This window comes from Pongo pygmaeus, chromosome 20 (genome assembly GCF_028885625.2).
Source record: "Pongo pygmaeus isolate AG05252 chromosome 20, NHGRI_mPonPyg2-v2.0_pri, whole genome shotgun sequence".
Taxonomy (NCBI): Eukaryota; Metazoa; Chordata; class Mammalia; order Primates; family Hominidae; genus Pongo; species Pongo pygmaeus.
In genome coordinates, this window is record NC_072393.2 from 39907301 (window position 1) to 39923877 (window position 16577).

Here is a 16577-nt window from a genome sequence, read left to right on the forward strand (position 1 = left end):
GGAAGGAGTGTCCCCCTGCCACACATCAGGCCTTTTCCCAGAGCCGGACACCCCATGGAGAACAAGGCAGATGAGGGCACTACTTCCCTGAAGTTCACATCCAAGGTGAAGAGGGGGTTGTAAAGCTGAAGAAAATTGTAATAATGATGAGAACCACACGGACCACCCAACAGGGAAATGTGATTGGGTGGGACTGGCTTCAGGTGCCACATTGGGTCAAGTGGTCCCAGAAGGCACGTGAGGAGACATCTCCCCTGAGTCCTGAAGAACCTGAGGCAGCCACTAGGTGAAGGTCTGGGGCAGAGAATGCAGCATGAGGAGAAAGGGTTTAGTGTGTTGGAGAAACGGCCAGTGCACCTGGAACAAGGGGCGGTGGGGAAGGAGGTCACGTTGGGCTGGAGCTGCTGGGTGGATGTGATGCCACTGCTGAGAGGTGAAGCCTGGGGGGAAGCAGGTTTAGGGCAAAGATCCAGAATCCCACGCTGGCCCGGATAAGTTTCCAATCAAGACATCCATTAGCCACCCAGGAGGATGAGACACAGAGAATGTGAGACGCGCTAGTTTGGAGCTCATGGGAGAGTGAGGCCTGGAGACAAAAATACATGCTTTCAACATGTAGGTGGAATTTAAATCCATGGAGATAAAGACAAGAATAAATCTCATGTTATTTAATTCAGACACACATAAGAGTCAGCTTTTAACAATCAAAGGCCATGAATTTCAACTATAAGTTAATGAATAGTTAAAAATGTCCTGAGAAATTTTGGACAAAAAAGCTGTTGATGTAAGTTCTCTGAGAATGCAAAAGCATTTCACATGTGTTTGAAAGAATAAGGAAAATGTTAGAGAATATTTGTCTGGTTACCATGAGTCTACCCATAATCTGTAAGTTGTCATGTAATTGAATAATAATTACAATGTCCTTTAATCAAAACATATTTATTGCCAAGCTATGCTTTTTTAATTAATTTTGTTCATATTTATCTGGATGGCAAATCCACAGAATATATTATGTTAAATTATGATCTTTGTATTAATGTTAAAATTTTGTGATGCGTCTTTTTCCTTTTTTCCACAGTTTTAATATATTACTCTTTAATATTTTAAACTTCATACTTTTTTGGTTATTAAAATGAATTTTTTAAATGCAAAAAGAATGTGTTGCATTATTTATTTTAGAAATTCCCCTCTTTGTGTTGGACTGCAAATTGAGTTTCTTTCTCTTTGGATCATTTTTTATTTTATGATTTTATTTATTTATTTATTTATTTATTTTGAGATGGAGTCTTACTTTGTCACCCAGGCTGGAGTGCAGTGGCATGATCTCAGCTCACTGCAACCTCTGGCTCTTGGGTTCAAGGAATTCTCCTGCCTCAGCCTCCCAAGTAGCTGGGATTACAGGCATGTGCCACCAAGCCCAGCTGATTTTTTGTATCTTTAGTAGAGACAGGGTTTCACCATGTTGGCCAGGCTGGTCTTGAACTCCTGACCTCGTGATCTGCCCACCTTGGCCTCCCAAAGTGCTGGGATTACAGATGTGAGCCACTGTGCCCAGCCTGGATCTTTCACAACTAGGACTGAGAATGTATGTAAAAGTTCTGGAACAGTACAGAAGGAAAACAGTTTTTATGTATAACTTCAAAAAGGGAAGGAAAAAAGAGAGAAATCCTTTGACTTCCACGTGCCCATCTCAAGACCTTCCACTCACAGATTTGAGGCTCTGGTTTCTGGGTTTGGAGTTTCAGTGTTAACCTCAACAGAACTGACACACACACATAGAGATGAGTGTAATGTGTAATTATTATTCCTCTTGCTGGTCACCACCATCACTTTCGATTTCTCTTTTTGTCTGTGAATTTACTTAAAAGAAAAAAAAACTTTTTGCAATAACTATTTGGAGTTTAAAAATCAATAAACCAGCCAGGCATGGTTGCTTATGCTTGTAATCTCAGCACTTTGGGAGGCAGAGATGGGTGAATCATTTGAGGTCAGGAGTTTGAGACCAGCCTGACCAACATGATAAAACCCCGTCCCTACTAAAATACAAAAAAATTTAGCTGGGTGTGGTGGCAGGTGGTTGTAACCTCTGCTACTCGGGAGGCTGAGGCAGGAGAATCGCTTGAACCCAGGAGCTGAACAGGCAGACCCAACCTGATGCCCTTGGGACCTGATCCCACTGCCCTCTTCCTGTGCACCCCAACTTTCCACTCTGTTGTGCCCCATCTGTCAAGTTTCTTTTTGTCTCTGATCTCTGCCAGGGTGATTCCAATGCCTGACCATCTGTTCTTCTTCTTCAAGTCAAGGGTGAACCCTCAGCCCCACCATTTCCTCTTCCTCCACTCCTAAGTCATCCCCTAAGTGCCCTCAGGGCAATAACTGGGTCATAAATGCCCTATGTGTCTCCAGCATGGGCTCTGCATGACTTCACTAGACACTGAGTCACATTGATTGAGGGCAGAGGACAGAAAATCTAGCGAGAGAGGGACTGGAGCAAGAGGTGGAGTGCCTGACCCTTGTGGGGTGGTTCAGCTACTGGGGCTGAGCATACCGGAGACGTGGAAACTCACCAGGCCTGACATTTACCTTTCTGCTTTAATCCCAAGAAACCTATGGAGATTGGGGATCTTCCAGCTGAGCCAACGGCAAACATGAGGATTTCCTGGTGCCCCTTGGCCAAACCTCCCGCTCACCTGGCCGAGCCAGGTATGTGGACCTGTGGTGTGGGTGGTGGCCACATCACTGTGGAATTGGGCTTCATCCAGGGTTGATTTTCCATGGTTAGATTTTCCCTCAGTAGAGGCTGTTATGAACAACAATATGACAACAAATTAGAACATCTACCAGAAATGTATAAATTCCTGGAAAAATATAACCTACCAGGATTGAGCTGAAAAGAAATCAAACTCCTGAACAGACCAATTACAAGTCAGAAATTAAATCTGTAATAAAATGTCTCCTAGCACAGAAAAGTCTAGATTCCAATGGCTTCATTGCAGGACTCCATCAAACATTTAGGAAGAAATAACAGCAATTCTTCTCAAACTCTTCTAGAAAATTGAAGAGTATGGAATTCTTCCAAATTCATTTTGCAAGACCAACATTATCCTGATACCAAAACCAGAGAAGCACACACAACAAAAAACTATAGGCCAATATCCATGATAAACATAGACGTAAACATTCTCCACAAAATACTAGCCAACCAAATTCAGCAGTACATTAAAGTAATCATTCCCCATGACCAAGTGGGATTCAACCCAGGGATGAAAGAATGTTTCCAGATACACAAATCAATAAATGGAACACACCACACCAACGGAATGAGTACAAGAACCATATGATCATCTCATTAGGTGTGGAAAAAGCATGATAAAATTCAATAGTCCTTAATGGTAAAAACTCTTTAACAAACTGTGTATAGAAGGAATGTAGCCCAACACAGTAAATCAATGTATGGCAAACCCACAGCCAACATCACAGTGAACAGGAAGAAGTACAAACCTCTTCCTCTGAGATCTGGAACAAGGCAATAATGTCCACTTTCACCACTTTTATTCAACATAGTACTGGAAGCCCTAGCCAGAGTGATTAGGCAAGAAGAAATAAAGGGCATCCAGACTGGAAAGGAGGATGTCAAATTATCTCTGCTTGCAGAGGACATGATCTTATGTACAGAAAACTCCTAAAGCACCACCAAAAATCTCTTAGAAAGAAAACCCCTAATGCACCACCAAAAAAATTCTTAGAACTGATCAACAAATTCATTAAAGGTGAAGGATACAAAATCAACATATTAAAATCAGTACCATTCCTGAACATCAACAACAAATTAGAAAAGAAATTGAGAAAGCAATCTTATATAAAATAGCTATTAAAAAAAGAAATGCTTCAGAATAAATTTAACAAAGAACTTAGAAGGCCTCTACCAACACAACTATAAAATACTGAGGAAATCAATTGAAGAAGACACCAAAAAATGAGAACATATCCCATGTTCATAATTAGAAGGACCACTATTGTGAAAATGACCATATTACCAAAAGTGATCTGCAGATTCAATGAAATTCTTATGAAAATATCAATGATATCTTCACAGAAATAGAAAAAATAATCCTAAAATTTATATGAAACTACAAAAGACTCTGAGTGGCCAAAGCAATCTGGAGCAAACAAAACAAAGCTGGAGGCATGGCATGACTTGACTTCAAAATAGACTACAAAGCTATAGTAAATAAAACAGCATGGCACTTACATAAAAACAGACACATAGACCAGTGAAACTAAATAGATAACTCAGAAACACATCCAACTGTTGACAACCAAGTGATTTTCAATGAAGGTACCAAGAACATTTACTGGTGAATGGACAGTCTCTTTAATCAGTGATGCCTGAAAAACTGGATATCCGTATGCCAAAAAAATGAAACTAGACCCCTATCTCTCATTATATTGATAAAATCAACTCGAAATAGTTTACAGACTTAAAAGCTGAAACTATGAAACTGCTTGAAGAAAATATAGGGGAAATACTACAAGACTGATCTGGGCAAAGAATGTATGGTGAAGAACCCAAAAGCACAGGCAACAAAAGCAAAAACAGGCTAATTGGATTATATTAAACTAAAAATTATTGCACAGCAAATGAAACAATCAACAGAGAGAAGAGGCAACTTGCAGAGTGGCCAAAAAATTGTAAACTATTCATTCAACAAGGGATTAATATCCAGAATACACAAGAAACTCAAACAATTCAATGTCGAGAAGAAAAACCACAAGTAATCTGATGTAAAAATGGATAAATTAGCTGAATAAACATCTCTCATAAGATGACATATACATATGGCCAACAGGTATTTTTAGATGAGATCTGGCACATTCAGGGTGGTATGGCCATAGACACCAAGAGGTATTCTTAAAATGTTCAACATCACTTATCATCAGGAAAATGCCAATCAAAACCACATTCAGATATCACCTCACCCCAGTTAGAATGGCTACTAGGAAAAGACAAAAGATACCAAATGCTGGTGAGGAAGCAAAGAAGAGGGAACTCTGGTGTGCTGTTGGTGGGAATGTAAATTAGAACAGTTATTATGAAAAACAGTATGAGGGTTCCTCAAAAACTAAAAATAGATTTACCATATGATCAAGCAATCCCATTACTGGGTACACATCCAGGCAAAAGGAAATCAGTATATCAAAGAGATATCTGCACTCTCATGTTTATTGCAGCACTGTTCACAATAGACAAAACATGGAATCAACTGAAGTGTCCATGAACACGTGAACAGATGAAAAAAAATATGGTATACACACACAATGAAATAGGATTTAGCTATGAAAAAGAATAAAATGCTGTCATTTGCAGCAACATGGATGAGCTTGGAGTCATTGTTTTAAGCAAAAGAAGCCAGGTGCAGAAAGATGAATCCTATATGTTCTCACTCACATATGGAAGTAAAAAAGCTGCTCTCCTAGAAGAAGAGTGTAGAATAATGGTTACTTGAGGCAGGAAGTAGTTGGGGGAGGTGGGAGTATAGCCAAAAGTTGATGGATGGATACAAAAGTGCAGCTAGATAGGAAGACTAACTTCTAGTGTTCTATAGGATTGTAGGGTGAGTGTAATATACAATTTATTGTATATTTTCAAATACCTAGAAGAGCAGATACTGCATGTTCCCAACACAAAGTAATGATCAACGTTTGAGGAGGTGTATATGCTAATCACCCTGCTTTGGTCATTACACATTGTATGCATGTATTGAAATATCACTGTAACCCACAAATATATACAATTATTACTGCATCCATTTAAAATAATAATAAAAGCAAAAGAAGAAAAGAAAAAAAGCTACAGTCTAATATCCACAAGTAAATCTTCAATAACATAGTAGAAAACCAAGTTCAAACACACATTAACAGAATCATACAATATGACCAAGTAGACTTTATCCCTGAAATAAAAGAATAGTTCAACATCTGCAAATCAATCAATGTGACATTCCACATTAACAAAATAAAGAATAAAAACCACAGGATCACCTTAAAAGATGCAGAGAAAGCACTTGATAATAATATTCAATATCCATTCATACTGAAACCATCAACAAAATAGGTATTGAAGGAACTTACCTCAACACAAATATGGTAATATATAAAAACCCACTGCTAACATCATAATCAATAAAGAGAAATTGAAATCATTTCCTCTAAGATCAGGAACAAGATAAGGATGCCTACTCTTACCACTCATATTTAACATGGTACTGGAAGTCCTACCCAGAGCAATGAGGCAAGAAAAAAAAGGCATCTAAATCAGAAAAAAAAGAAGTAAAACTTTATCTCTTAGAAGATCACATGATGTTGGTTTGGAGATGTGTTCATTATTTTGATTATTATGGTAGTTGTTCTGATTTTTACAACTGTCAAAAGTTACAAATTATATACTTCAGACAAACATACTTGTTATATGTAAATTATACTTCAATAAAGCTATTAAAACAAAAAATTAATTTAATAAACATATACAAGATTTTAAAATAAAATTATAATCAACTTCACAGGTTAATGAAGACAGAAACATTAAAAGAAACATTTAGTTAATACTTTAAATGATAATATTTAAAGCTCAACTTCCCCAAAACTCAACTGTTTATGTAAAGCTAATGAGAGAACATCAGGCTAGGAGGATAGAGGAGCCTTAATTTGGCCAAAGTCCAGACACACAAAAAAGTTACAAATTATACACTTCAGATAAACATACTTGTTACATGTCAATTATACATTAATAAAGCTATAAAACAAAAAATTAAATTTAACAAACATTAAATAATTGCCAGCAATTATTCTGGCAGTCACAGATATGCAACTTCTCCAGTTACTTCTGCAGATACCATCACTATTTTAGAACCTGAGATTAGCCTTTAGAGATGTCTTTTCAGGTTTTTTTGTATGTCTAACACCAATGGCTCCACCTAGATTCACCAGCTGTTCCTGTGGGCCCACCCAGAAGGAACTGCATGCAAAAAGACAGCTTCAACTCTCTATGAATTCATCTCCAATCCAACAAATCAGCACTCCACATACCCTAGCCCCCTGTCAACCAAGCGTCTTTGAAAAACCCCTAGCCTCTGGGCCTTCAATGAGATCACTTTGATGTTAACTCTGTTTCCCCCATGGCATGGCCAGCCTTCCATCAATTAAACTCTCTGCAATGCCACGGTCTCCCTGAATTGATTTGTTTGTGCAGCAGGCAGAAAGAATCCTTCGGGCATTTATACCACTTCAACCTTATGTAAATTCTTCCAAAGAATAAACAATGAGGGTACATTCTCTGTACCAATCAGTGTTCCTGCAGGAAAGAAATGGCACACTCATGCAGGATATAGGACAAGAGTTTAATGAATGGCTGTAAACAAAAAAATTCTAAGGCCCCCAACCATCTGAGTGGATCTCTCCTCTTGGCCAAGGGCATTCCAAAGTTAACCTGAAAAACTAGTTCAGGCGAAAATGGAAGGAGGAGTCAGACCTGCCTCATTATACCCATCTCCCTTTTGCAATTCAGGAAAAGCTGACCAAGGTTTAACATCAACACAGACCTTAAGTCTGATAAGAAACATTTACAATCTATTCCCTCTGAAGCCTGCTACCTGGAGGCTTAATCTGCAGGATAAAACCTTGGTCTCCACAAACCTTTATCACAACCCAGGCATTCTTTTTATTGACAATAACTCTTTGAACCAATTGCCAATCAGAAAATTTTTAAAACTACCTAAGACCTGGATGCCCTCCCAACCCCACTTCAAGTTGTCCTCTTGCCCTTCCAGATGGAACCAATGTAAATCTTACATGCACTGATTGATGTATTATGTCTCTGTAAAGTATGTAAAAGCAAGCTGTACTCTGACCACCTTGGGCACATGTCATCAGGACCTCCTGAATCTATGTCATGGGCACATCCTTAGCCTTTGAAAAATACTTTCTAAGTTGATTGAGACCTCTCTCAGATACTTTCTGGTTCACAGGCTTATGGCTGTGCTGTGAGCAAAGTTAAGGGAAACCAATAAGAAAAGTGAGAAACCCAAGGCAAGCAAGAGCAACATATCTAATGAAAGGCAAGGAAAAGGAGCCATTTCTACAATCCAGTGAGACCTGTAACTGCAGGAGAGGCCAAGGTCACAGGAGGAATGCAGCCACTGCCAAACTGTAGCCCTGAAAAAAACCAAAGGGCAACATTGCCCAATGATGCAATCCAGAAAAGGTCAGGTCCTGGGGTACAAGGCAGGCTATGGAATGAAGACTAACCCTGTTGGAATAAATATACATCACCTCTAAATCCCCCAGTTCATAATGAGCTGGTATCATCCTGACACCAAAATCCAACCACTCACAGACATAGACAAAATGTTCTATGCAAGATATTGGCAAAGTGAATGAAATTACATATAAAGAAAACTATATGCTGATTAAGGAGGATTTACACCAGAAACACAAGGTAGGTTTCAAATTACAAAATTATGTGATGTAATTTAACACATTCAGAGACTAAGGGAAAAAGCTGTATGCATATTTCATTAAATGCAAGTGAGATATGTTATAAGATTCATCTTTTCTTGATTTAAAAAATTCCTTTACAGAGGGTGCAGTGGCTCACGCCTATAGTTCCAGCATGTTGGGAGGCTGAGGTGGGCAGATCACTTGAGCCAGGAGTTCAAGACCATGTTGGGCAATACGGCAAAATGCTGTCTCTACAAAAATTACAAAAATTAGCCAGGTATGGTGGCACCCACCTAAAATCCCAGCTACTCGGGAGGCTGAGGTGGGAGGATCACTTAAGCCCAGGAGGATGAGGCTGCAGTGAGCCATGACTGCACCACTGCACTTCAGCCCAGGTAACAAAGCACAACCTTGTCTCAAAAAAAATTTAAAAATTATCTTAGAAAATATGAATAGCATAATATATCTTAATCTAATGAAGACCATCTACCAAAAAAATCTTATGTTAAACTTCTTATATAATGGTGAAATATCAAAAGCTATCCTTTAGAATCTGAATGAAGAGTAACCAGAAATACTTTAAAAATGTTGTTTAACTTTCTTATGAGCCTAAAATTATGTGAAATTTAACAATTTATATAAGATAAAATGCTATCAAGAGCAAAAGAAAGAAACAAAAAAGAAGTTCATCTTGAGTTCAGATACTAAACAAAAATGCCTATTTCACCATTGCTATCTAACATTGTACTAGAGATTCTACAAGTGGAATAAAGCAAGACAAGTAAAATATATGAAGATTGAGGAGGAAAAAACAAATATACATTAGATATATTTATATAAACAATCTTACAGCATCTGCAGAGAATATATTAAAGAGTTTTTGAATGCTGAATACAAAACAATGTAGAATATTTATACTTTTCTATACAGCAGCACAAACATTTATAAGCTGACACTTTAAGAGAATGCAATATTTACAGTGACATTAAAAAGAACAGATGCCTTGGAATAAATCAATTAATACATGTATAAGAGCACCATAGAAATACATATGTAATACCAACATTAACCTTAAATGTAAATGGGCTAAATGCTCCAATTAAAACACAGACTGGCAAATTGGATAAAGAGTCAAGACCCATCAGTGTGCTGTATTCAGGAGACCCATCTCATGTGAAAAGATGCACATAGGCTCAAAATAAAAGGATGGAGGAAGATCTACCAAGCAAATGGAAAGCAAAAAAAAGCAGGGATTGCAATCCTAGTCTCTGATAAGACACACTTTAAACCAACAAAGCTCAAAAGAAACAAAGAAGGCCACTACATAATGGTAAAGGGATCAATTCAACAAGAAGAACTAACTATCCTAAATATATATGCACCCAATACAGGAGCACCCAGATTCATAAAGCAAGTCCTTAGAGACCTACAAAGAGACTTAGACTCCCATACTATAATAATGGGAGACTTTAACACCCCACTGTCAATATTAGACAGATCAATGAGACAGAAGATTAACAAGGATATCCAGGACTTGAACTCAGCTCTGCACCAAGCGGACCTAATAGACATCTACAGAAATCTACACTTCAAATCAACAGAATATACATTCTTCTCAGCACCACGTTGCACTTATTCTAAAATTGACCACATAATTGGAAGCAAAACACTCCTCAGCAAATGTAAAAGAACAGAAATCATAACAAACTGTCCCTCAGACCAAAGCGCAATCAAATTAGAACCCAGGATAAAGAAACTCACTCAAAACTGCACAAATACATGGAAACTGAACAACCTGCTACTGAATGACTACTTGGTAAATAACAAAATTAAGGCAAAAATAAAGATGTTCTTTGAAACCAATGAGAACAAAGACACAACATACCAGAATCTCTGGGACATGTTTAAAGCAGTGTGTAGAGGGAAATTTATAGCACTAAATGCCCACAAGAGAAAGCAGGAAAGATCTAAAATCGACACCCTAACATCACAATTAAAAGAACGAGAGATGCAAAAGCAAACAAATTCAAAAACTAGCAGAATGCAAGAAATAACTAAGATCAGAGCAGAATTGAAGGAGACAGAGATATAAAAAAACCCTTAAAAAAAAAATCAATGAATCCAGGAGCTGGTTTTTTGACAAGATCAACAAAATTGATAGACTGCTAGCAAGACTAATAAACAAGAAAAGAGAGAAGAATCAAATAGATGCAATAAAAAAATGATAAAGTGGATATCACCACTGATCCCACAGAAATACAAACTACCATCAGAGAATACTATAAACACCTCTACACAAATAAACTAGCAAATCTAGAAGAAATGGATAAATTCCTGGACACATACACTCTCTCCAGACTAAACCAGGAAGACGTTGAATCTCTGAATAGACCAATAACAGGTTCTGAAATTGAGGCAATAATTAACAGCCTGCCAACCAGAAAAAGTCCAGGACCAGATGGATTCACAGCCGAATTTCTACCAGAGGTACAAAGAGGAGCTGGTACTGAGAGGTGACAGTGTGCTGGCAGTCCTCACAGCCCTCACTCACTCTCTGCACCTCCTCTGCCTGGGCTCCTACTTTGGCGACACTTGAGGAGCCCTTCAGCCTGCCGCTGCACTGTGGGAGCCCCTTTCTGGGCTGGCCAAGGCCAGAGCCGGCTCCCTCAGCTTGCAGGGAGGTGTGGAGGGAGAGGCATGAGCAGGAACCAGGGCTGCGTGCAGCGCTTGCGGGCCAGCTGGAGTTCCAAGTGGGCGTGGGCTTGGCGGCCCTGCACTCAGAGCAGCCGGCCGGCCCTGCTGGCCCCGGGCAGTGAGCGGCTTAGCACCCGGGCCAGTGGCTGCAGAGGGTGTACTGGGTCCCCCAGCAGTGCCAGTGGGCACTTCTTACCAGGCCTTAGCTGCCTTCCCGTGGGGCAGGGCTTGGGACCTGCAGCCCACCATACCTGAGCCTCCTACCCCCTCCATGGGCTTCTGTGCCGCCCCAGCTTCCCCATCAAGCACCACCCACTGCTCCACAGCGACCAGTCCCATCGACCACCCAAGGGCTGAGGAGTGTGGGCGCATGGCGCAGGATTGGCAGGGAGCTCCACCTGCAGCCCCAGTGCAGGATCCACTGGGTGAAGCCAGCTGGGCTCCTGAGTCTGTTGGGGACGTGGACAACCTTTATGTCTAGCTCAGGGATTGTAAATACACCAATCAGCACCCTGTGTCTAGCTCAGGGTCTGTGAAGGCACCAATCGACAATCTGTATCTAGCTACTCTGCTGGGACCTTGGAGAACCTTTATGTCTGGCTCAGGGATTGTAAATACACCAATCGGCACTCTGTATCTAGCTCAAGGTTTGTAAACACACCAATCAGCACCCTGTGTTTAGCTCAAGGTTTGTGAGTGCACCGACACTCTGTATCTAGCTGCTCTGGTGGGGCCTTGGAGAACCTTTGTGTCAATGCTCAGATACAGAGGAATCTGATGGGAATGTGGAGAACATTTGTATCTAGCTCAGGGATTGTAAACGCACCAATCAGCACCCTGTCAAAACAGACCACTCGGCTCTACCAATCAGCAGGATGTGGGTGGGAACAGATAAGAGAATAAAAGCAGGCTGCCAGAGCCAGCAGTGGCAACCCACTCGGGTCCCCTTCCACACTGTGGAAGCTTTGTTCTTTTGCTCTTTGCAATAAATCTTGCTACTGCTCACTCTTTTGGTCCACACTGCTTTTATGAGTTGTAACATTAACCGCAAAGGTCTGCAGCTTCACTCCTGAAGCCAGTGAGACCATGAGCCCACCGAGAGGAATGAACAACTCCAGATGTGCTGCCTTAAGAGCTGTAACACTCACCGTGAAGGTCTGCAGCTTCACTCCTGAGCCAGCAAGACCACGAACCCACCAGAGGGAAGAAACTCCGAATACATCCAAACATCAGGAGGAACAAACTCCAGACCCGCCACCTTAAGAGCTGTAACACTCACTGCGAGGGTCCGCGGCTTTATTCTTGAAGTCAGTGAGACCAAGAACCCACCAATTCAGGACACAGTACCATTCCTTCTGAAACTATTCCAATCAATAGAAAAAGAGGGAATCCTCCCTAACTCATTTTATGAGGCCAGCATCATCCTGACACCAAAGCCTGGCAGAGATACAACAACAACAACAAAAAAGTATTTTAGGCCAATATCCCTGATGAACATCCATGCAAAAATCCTCAATAAAATACTGGCAAACCGAATCCAGCAGCACATCAAAAAAGCTTATCCACCATACTCAAGTGGGCTTCATCCCTGGGATGCAAGGCTGGTTCAACATACACAAATCAATAAACGTAATCCATCACATAAACAGAACCAATGACAAAAACCACATGATTATCTCAATGGATGCAGAAAAGGCTTTCAATGAAATTCATCAGCCTTTCATGCTAAAAACTCTCAATAAACTAGGTATTGATGGGACATATCTCAAAATGATAAGAGCTACTTATGATAAACCCGCAGCCAGTATCGTACTGAATGGGCAAAAACTGGAAGCATTCCCTTTGAAAACCAGCACAAGAGAAGGATGCCCTCTCTCACCACTCCTATTCAACACAGTGTTGGAAGTTCTGGCCAGGGCAATCAGGCAAGAGAAAGAAAGAAAGGGTATTCAATTAGGAAAAGAGGAAGTCAAATTGTCCCTGTTTGCAGATGACATGATTTTATATTTAGAAAACCTCATCGTTTCAGCCAAAATCTCCTTAAGTTGATAAGCAACTTGAGCAAAGTCTCAGGATATAAAATCAATGTGCAAAAATCACAGGCATTCCTATACACCAATAACAGACAAACAGAGAGCCAAATCATGAGTGAACTCCCATTCACAATTACTACAAAGAAAATAAAATACCTAGGAATCCAACTTACAAGGGATGTGAAGGATGTCTTCAAGGAGAACTACAAAGCACTGCTCAGTGAAATAAGAGGACACAAACAAATGGAAGAACATTCCATGCTCATGGATAGGAAGAATCAATATCATGAAAATGGCCATACTGCCCAAGGTAATTTATAGATTCAATGCTATCCCCATCAAGCTACCAATGACTTTCTTCACAGAATTGGAAGAAACTACTTTAAAGTTCATATGAAACCAATAAAGAGCCTGCATAGCCAGGAAAATCCTAAATAAAAAGAACAAAGATGGAGGCATCATGCTACCTGACTTTATACTACAAGGCTACAGTAACCAAAACAGCATGGTACTGGTAGCAAAACAGATATATAGACCAATGGAACAGAACAGAGGCCTCAGAAATAACACCACACATCTACAACCATCTGATCTTTGACAAACCTGAGAAAAACAAGCGATAGGGAAAGGATTCTCTATTTAATAAGTGGTGCTGGGAAAATTGGCTAGCCATATGTAGAAAGCTGAAACTGGATCCCTTCCTTACACCTTATACAAAAATTAACTCAAGATGGATTAAAGACTTAAATGTAAGACCTAACACCATAAAAATCCTAGAAGAAAACCTAGGCAATACCATTCAGGACCTAGGCATGAGCAAAGACTTTATGACTGAAACACCAAAAGCAATGGCAACAAAAGCCAAAATAGACAAATGGGATCTAATTGAACTAAAGAGCTTCTGCACAGCAAAAGAAACTATCATCAGAGTGAACAAGCAACCTACAGAATGGGAGAAAATTTTTGTAATCTACCCATCTGACAGAGGGCTAATATCCAGAATCTACAAAGAACTTAAACAAATTTACAAGAAAAAAGCAAACAACCCCATCAAAAAGTGGGCAAAGTATATGACCAGACACTTCTCTAAAGAAGACATTTATGCAGCCAACAGATACATGAAAAAATGCTCATCATCACTGGTCATCAGAGAAATGCAAATCAAAACCACAATGAGATACCAGTTAGAATGGCCATCATTAAAAAGTCAGGAAACAACAGATGTTGGAGAGGATGTGGAGAAATAGGAACACTTTTACACTGTTGGTTGAAGAGTAAATTAGTTCAACCATTGTGGAAGACAGTGTGGCAATTCCTCAAGGATCTAGAACTAGAAATACCATTTGACTCAGCGATCCATTTACTGGGTATATACCCAAAGAATTATAAATCACTGTACTATAAAGACACATGTACACATATGTTTATTGCGGCACTATTCACAATAGCAAAGACTTGGAACCAACCCAAATGTCCATCAATGATAGAATGGATTAAGAAAATGTGGCACATATACACCATGGAATACTATGCAGCCATAAGAAAGGATGAGTTCATGTCCTTTGCAGGGACATGGACAAAGCTGGAAACCATCATTCTCAGCAAACTATCACAAGGACAGAAAGCCAAATGCCACATGTTCTCACCCATAGATGGGAGTTGAACAATGAGAACACATGGACACAGGGCAGGGAATATCACATGTTGGGGCCTGTCAGAGGGTGGGGGGCTGGGGTAGGGATAGCATTAGGAGAAATACTTAATGTAGGTGACGAGTTGATGGGTGCAGCAAACCAACATGGCACATGTATACCTATGTAACAAACCTGCATGTTGTGCACATGTACTCTAGAACTTAAAGTATAATAAAAAAAAATAAATAAATGTGTAATGACATTAAAAAAAGAAATACATATGTAAAAAATTATTGAGATAAAATAAGGGAGACCAAAATAAAGGGCAACATGTACCAGTGTTATGGAGAAGAATATTCAATATTATCAAAATTTCAATTCTCTCCAAATTGAATTTAAAAAGCTGTTTCTAAACATCTGGCACTGTAGAGGGCCAAAACCAGCAAAGACATTCTAGGAACAAGGCCAAAGTGGAAGGACTACCTCTGCCAGAGTCAAGAACTAAGTAAAGCTTTAGTGTGTACTCAATGCAGTGCCACACTGGCATAGAGACAGACAAAGAGACCAGCGACATGAAATAGGGAACTCAGAAGCAAACTATGTCCCTCTGTGGGGCACTTGGTTTTTGACAAAAGGGACACTGAGAATAATGGAATAAAGGCCATCTTCCCCTAAACCAAGTTTGTCCAACCTGCGGCCTGCAGGCCCCATGCAGCCCAGGACAGCTTTCAATGTGGCCCAACACAAATTTGTAAACTTTTTAAAAACATTATGAGTTTTTTTGTGATTTTTTTTTTTTTTAGCTCATCAGTTATTGTTAGTGTTAGTGTATTTTTTTTAAATTAAATTTAATTTTTTTGAGATGGAGTCTTGCTCTGTCACCAGGCTGGAGTGCAGAGGCCCAATCTCAGCTCACCATAACCTCTGCCTCCCAGGTTCAAGCAATTCTCCTGCCTCGCCTCAGCCTCCCAAGTAGCTAGGACTACAGGTGTGTGCCACCACTCCAAGCTAATTTTTTTGTATTTTTAGTAGAGAGGAGTTTTCACCATGTTGGCCAGGATGGTCTTAATCTCTTGATCTCATGATCCACCTGCCTTGGCCTCCCAAAGTGCTGGGATTACAGGTGTGAGCAACCGTGCCAGGCCATGTTAGTGTATTTTATGTGTGACCCAAAACAATTCTTCTTCTTTCAGTGTGGCCCATGGAAGCCAAAATATTACACAACCCTGTCCTAAACTGGGACAGCAGGGAATCTATATAATTAAAAAGTAAGGGAGTTCTTACCCACACTTCACATAAAAGTCCATTCCATGTACCTTAGAGACCTTAATGGGCAATCCAAAACAATAAAGACTTTACAAATCTTTATGTAGAAGAATATCTTTATGACCATGACATGAGAATCTTTTTTCCAAAGGAATAAAACCATATTAAAAACAATAAAGAGATAAAAATGTTTTTTAAACAACCACACACAACATGAAGCATAAAGTATAACATTGATAAATTTAATTATATTAAACTTTAAACTTCTGCTCATTAAAAACCATAAAGAAAATACAAAGTTGATCAGTGTTGGGGAAGACATTTTCCACAAATAAACAAACAAGGGCTCTTATCAAGAAAATACAAAGAACTCCTTCAGCACATTGGGAGGCCAAGGCACAGGAGTTCAAGGCCAGCCTGGGCAACATGGTGAAATCCCGTCTCTACTGAAAAT

The 16577-nt window shown here is 39.7% G+C and overlaps 1 protein-coding gene across 4 annotated transcripts in view; it reads right to left on the reverse strand.

Annotated features, from left to right (window-relative positions):
- The window catches only part of SCGB2B2 (secretoglobin family 2B member 2), a 197422-nt gene that overhangs the window by 70548 nt on the left and 110297 nt on the right, over nt 1-16577 (reverse strand). Inside the window, exon 2 of one of the 4 annotated variants that reach the window (XR_010124899.1) lies at nt 2541-2800. The exons of the other annotated variants lie outside the window; for them this stretch is intronic. The gene's annotated coding sequence lies outside the window, so the exon portion shown is untranslated. Of the gene's footprint in view, nt 1-2540; nt 2801-16577 lie in introns of those variants that run through there. 4 annotated transcript variants of the gene reach the window in all.